Source organism: Staurois parvus, unplaced genomic scaffold, assembly GCF_062004578.1.
Source record: "Staurois parvus isolate SC_StPar_1 unplaced genomic scaffold, SC_StPar_1.0 ptg001334l, whole genome shotgun sequence".
Lineage (NCBI taxonomy): Eukaryota > Metazoa > Chordata > Amphibia > Anura > Ranidae > Staurois > Staurois parvus.
In genome coordinates this window covers 64,489-70,488 of record NW_028319130.1, presented here as the reverse complement: position 1 = coordinate 70,488, position 6,000 = coordinate 64,489, and positions in this window count along the sequence as shown.

Sequence of the window (6,000 nt, the reverse complement as noted above, 5' to 3'; positions counted from 1 at the left end):
AAAAGTAGCGCATGCGCACAGCGCTAAATCACATGTGAATTGCGCAGTGCGTTTCTGTGTGATTCATAGTGTTAACCGGGGCTTATGGAGAATTTGCTCCACTGTTACCTCTTTTAGGACGTATTCTGTTACTTTGTATTTGTAGTGTTCACATAGTTTGTAGTTTTTGCATAATGGTGGAATACATCCATTGCAGGTTTTATTACTCACATACAGGGGCGGACTGACTATTTGGAAACTCGGGCACTGCCTGAGGGCCCGGGGTCAGTAAAGGGCCCCATGAGATGCCCCTGGTACCTTTTTCATAGGCTTTATGGAGTTTGGGCAAGGACACAGGGGCCCCATGATCCCCTATTGCCCGGGGGCCCCATGAGTTGTCAGTCCACCCTTGCTCACATACGTTCTGATGGAATTTGAATGATTTCAATATATAATTAGACAGCACCCAGGGCATTTGTTTATATGAGAAATACATACACCAGGGCCATATACAGGTTTTATCCCAATTACATTGTACCTCTTGGAGAGCTCGCTCTAATCAAAGCAAATTTAAACCCAGAAGTAAAAATGTCATCTGTTGAGGTGCCTGCATTCAGCTTTATTTATGGTATTTTTTTCAGCTGTTAATCCTGAAAATACCACATTTCCTGTCCCTGGGTGGCTACACTCACCTACTCCAATGTGTCTATGGAGGCAGCCATTGTTGTCAAACAGGCTTGACTTCAAACATATCTTGCTTCATCACCATTACATGGGGTGGGGGCGATTAGTAGTTTACAGAAAATCGTTTGGAAGGAAGTCAACATTGTTTGATCACTTCACAGGGACAGTAACAAAAGACACTGCACTTCTGGCAAGATGAACAGGTATTTTCTGTACTTGCTGAAATGGTTTCTGCCTGATAAAAGAAAACGAATGCAGTTGCCACATCTAAGGACTGGAAAGCTGCAATATATTACATTTTTGTTTTGGGGTTTTGATACACATTGGGGGTTGATTTAGTAAAATTGGAGAGTGCAAAATCTGGTAGAGCTCTGCATAGAAACCAAATGGCTGCAAGATTTGTCAAAGCTTAAAGCGGTGCTCCACCTAAAAGGGGAAGTTCCGCTTTAAGCCTTTGTCCCCCGCTCCCCATTAAGGTTTGGCACCTTTGGGGAACGGGTACCTGAATTTGACAGATACCAGCTCCCACTTCTGCTGCGATCGCAAGCGGAAGTTGTCGTCCTCCCGTCCCCCACCCCCGTAATCTTCTGGGACACGTGACAGGTCCCAGAAGACTACGGGGCCATTCAAAAGTGCAGCACTTCTCGCACATGTGCAGTGGGCACCCGGCTGTGAAGCCGCAAGCTGTCACAGCCGGGTGCCCACACTAATGATGCCGGCGCCAGGGTTAGAAGACAGCCAGTGAAACCAGCGGTGGTGAGGACACCACTGGACCGAGGGACAGGTAAGTGGCTGTATTTTAAAAGTCAGCAGCTACAGTTTTTGTAGCTGCTGACTTTTATTTTTTTTGTAGTTTAGGTTTTCTTCTTATATTTTCTAATATTATTAGATTTGTTATCTGTATTTGTCATTGCTTAATTAAATGGTACACCTATAAATGTTTGAGAGACTTCTCTTTGCACATCTCAAATACAACCCCCTAAAAAAAAACAAAAAAAAAAAAAAACAATCATATAACCGTGATAAAACAAAAACGCATTACACAGAATACCGGACACCCTTTAAAGATATGACTGCAAACAGATGTACAGCTAAAAAATCAACACCTGATCTGTCACCCGCATGCCTACAGAGGAAGATGGCGGCATAACAACTGGACTGGACTGCAATCTTGGACCTTGCCTAGTTCTGGGCCACCTCCAGCCAAATGAAGAAGTACATTTTTGCTGAAGTCGCTCTTTTGAGTATACCAGTTGACATTACTAGAAGAGCTTCACTAATCATCCTGAAAATGGAGATGTCTGAAGAAAGGTCTAGTGTGAAAGAGAGGACTCCAAGAACAAAATTAAGTTATGTCCCAAGCATGCAAAAGCAATGGGAGGTCTGTAGTGTAGTTAAGCAATGGAAATTATGCCCCCTCATTCATAAAATGAGTCAGAATTCCATGAAAATGGAAATCCCCTTCTAGAGCTGGGCAAAGTTTACAGAAATGGTCCAGAGCGGAGATCTGCAGTAGCAATGGTGCTACACCATCCTTTCTGCTGTCAAGTATAGATGTCCCAACACAAAGACTAGATGTTCATGACCACCTTATACAACCTCTAATATACTACCAGAGTCATGAAGGAGGTTATGACAATGGTGTTCTTCCAGTCTGTCGTTGATTTACCTTCACACTGAAAGCAAATTGAACGTCAGCAGCAGTAAGACCGGCATGGGTCCTCTACCACCAAGGAGCTGTCCTATGGAGCCATCAACACGTGAAGCTCAGCAAAGGATCCCCATCAGAGTTCTGCCACCAAGGAGATGTCCTATGGAGCCATCAACATGTGAAGCTCAGCAAAGGATCCCCATCAGAGTTCTACCACCTAGGAGATGTCCTATGGAGCCATCAACACGTGAAGCTCAGCAAAGGGCGAATTTTAGGATCATAAAAGGTAGAATCAAACAACCTCCATCTCCAAAAAAGTAGGACAAGCCCTGCAATGCACTACAGTGTGGAAGATATATAAAAACTATACCAAATATAGGGGTTTACCTGTTAAAACTCAAGGGTTGTTCTCCCTCCAACTTTGTATGTCTAAGAGATTCCACCCTGAATGTTTCCACATAGTAGAGTGCATCTCTGTCCACCTCCTAATGCCAGAATGATAGTGTCACTGTCCTGTAGTTAGGTTCAAGGTAATGGTGTACTCTTCATGATGAAGACTCTCCCATTACTGGAACCCCCAAAAACATGCAAATTAGCACCTCTGTTTCCATACAAAATGTTTAACCCGAAACAATACCTGTAATAGAAAAGTGAACACTCAGCTTTCCTGCTGCTCACACTGCTGAACTCTGTTCCAACCCTGAGAAATCATCTAAAGCAGGGGTCTCTAAACTTTTCAGTATGAGGGCCACATTGTATATTCTACAAACAATTATGGGCCAAACTCACTCCTGATCAGAGTCCACTTTATACCAGAATCCCCATCAGAGCCCCCCTTACATCAGGGCCCCCATCAGTCCTGCCTTACATTAGGATCCCCATCAGAGCACCCCTTACATCAGGGCCCCCATCAGTCCTGCCTTACATTAGAGTCCTCCTTTACATCAAGGTCCCCATCAAAATCCCCCCTTACATCTGGGTCCCCATCAGTTCTGGCTTACATTAGTATCCCTATCAGAACCCCCCTTACATCAGGGCCCCCATCAATCCTGCCTTACATTAGGATCCCCATCAGGGCCCCCATCAGTCCTGCCTTACATGAGGATCCCCATCAGAGTCCTCCTATACATCAAGGTCCCCATCAAAATCCCCCCTTACATCTGGGTCCCCATCAGTTCTGGCTTACATTAGTATCCCTATCAGAGTCCTCCCTTACATCACGGCCCCCATCAGTCCTGCCTTACATTAGGATCCCCATAAGAGTTCTCCTTTACATCAAGGTCCCCATCAAAATCCCCCCTTACATCAGGGTCCCCTTCAGTCCCACCTTACATTACGATCCCCATCATAGTCCTCTCTTACACCAAGGTCCCATCAAAATCCCCCCTTACATCAGGGTCCCCATCAGTCCCGCCTTACATTAGGATCCCCATCAGAGCCCTCCCTTACACCAAGGTCCCCATCAAAATCCCCCCTTACGTCAGGGTCCCCATCAGTTCTGTCTTACATTAGTATCCCTATCAGAGTCCTCCCTTACATCAGGGTCCCCATCAAAATCCCCCCTTACATCAGGGTCCCCATCAGTCCTGCCTTACATTAGGATCCCTATCAGAGTACTCCCTTTTATCAAAGTCCCCATCAAAGCTCTCGCTTTCATCAGAAGCAGAGACCATAGGTAGCCTTTGCTGAGCTTAACCCTTAACCTGTGCACATTGAGGATAAATCACTTGACCCCATCTGCGGGCCAGATAAAATCTTGTAGTGGGCTGATGTGGCCCGTGGGTCATAGTTTGGAGACCCCTATTCTAAAGCCTTCAGGGAAACGGACACTTCAGGGAGTATCAATCTACATTTCACTAATTCCTCCTACTAATCTCCATGTCACTATTGTAACCTGTAATGGGCAGAGATCAGAGGAATTAATCAAGGAGACCTATGGGCCACCCAGGGGATCAACACTTTTGGAAGTGTTTTTTTTTTAAATGGAGATTTAAGTAGATTTCTCAGGATCGAGGCAGCAGCAATAGTGACTTTAGTCACTTTTTCTTGGTTTAAACATTTTTCTATTGTGACATGGTTGCCTTACAACCATAACTGGGTGTCAGGAATTCCCATCGCAATTCAAATTTGGTATAAACAATTAATGGCAACTGCTACAGACGTGTTCAATGGACATCCTTACACCATATGGTAATGAAAGTTAGGAACTGTCAGTCACTAACCACCTTCACCGTATCGAATTATGATCACAAATCACCTTCACCGTATCGAATTATGATCACAAATCACCTTCACCGTATCGAATTATGATCACAAATAGACGTCTACTGGCACATCACAGGTCAGTTTGTCACACAAATACTGGAATAGAAGATGGTGCAGATGTCACCTTGTCCTACACTGTAGACTGTATATTGTGCTACGCAATGAAGGAGACCAATGGTGGAGCAGGGATACCTATAAAGTACTGTGAGCTAAATACATTATATGATTGTTAGAATAAAAGACCCATATTGCTGTCCAAACAGAATAATCTGCATAATTTGAACCAGGCCTTGTTATTCACACATCAGCAGATTGGGCAGAAGCTCTCTTTAGCTTGCAATAAAAAAAAAAAAAAAAAAAAAAAAATGAACATAAGAACCCCTTTTAAAGTTTAAATCCCAGTTGTGGTTGGGATTAAGCCCGTGAACCATTCTGCAGGGGTAACACCCAATTACTAGATTTATATCTCTCCAAGAATAACACTGGAAGATTCACCTATGATTAGCACGAGTCTATAAAAAAAAAAAAAAAGACTCAAAGTCGGAGTTTTCCACTCATGTCCACAGCACAAATAGACCAAAATGTCTGTTTGGGAGGACTTGATAATCTATATGACCAGTAATGACCGAAGCAAATGGCAACATCATCCAGGGGTCCAACATAGCCCTTTGACTGTTCATAACATCACAAACATTAAAGTGGTGGAAATGGCAGAAGGTTTTCTACCTTTGTGCATTCTGTGCATGAAGGTAAACAACCTTCTATGTGCTGCCCCCCCCACCAATACCTACCCTATCTTAATCCAGTGATGTGCACAAGAGCCTCGGCTGTCCTGGGACTCCTTCTCCTTATTGGCTGAGACAGCAGCGGCTCTCACTGCTATCAATCACAGCCAGTAAACCAAATGAGGAGAGATCTGGGGCTGACTCTGTCCTATGGAAACATATATCCAGGCTCAAGCGTGAGCATGCACCAGTGCGCCCATAGCAAGCAGCCTGCTATTGGGAGCACTGATCAAAAGGGAGGAGCCAGGAGCGCCAGCAGGGGACACAAAAAAAAAAAAAAAAAAAAGAGGAATGGGGCTGCTCTGTGTAAAACCACTGCATAGAGCAGGTAAGAGTAACAGGTTTGTTTTTTTTAATCTGAACCTTTAATATCACTTTAAGGTACAATTAAAGGCTTATTTGTAACAGTCTAAACAAGTACCAGATCCAACACAAAAACCTCATAAAGTAAACAAAAAACTTCCTTTATCTGCCCTGGCTGAGCAAAATCCTGCTTCATTTGTATCTCACCTGCTCCCCCTCCTAGACACTGCAGCTCACAGTCAATCCAGAAAGTGGTGGGCAGGACTAGGGGTTCCGAATGACAAGTTACAAGCCGGTGAATCAGTGCTCTCTGCAACATCAATCATCCCACTG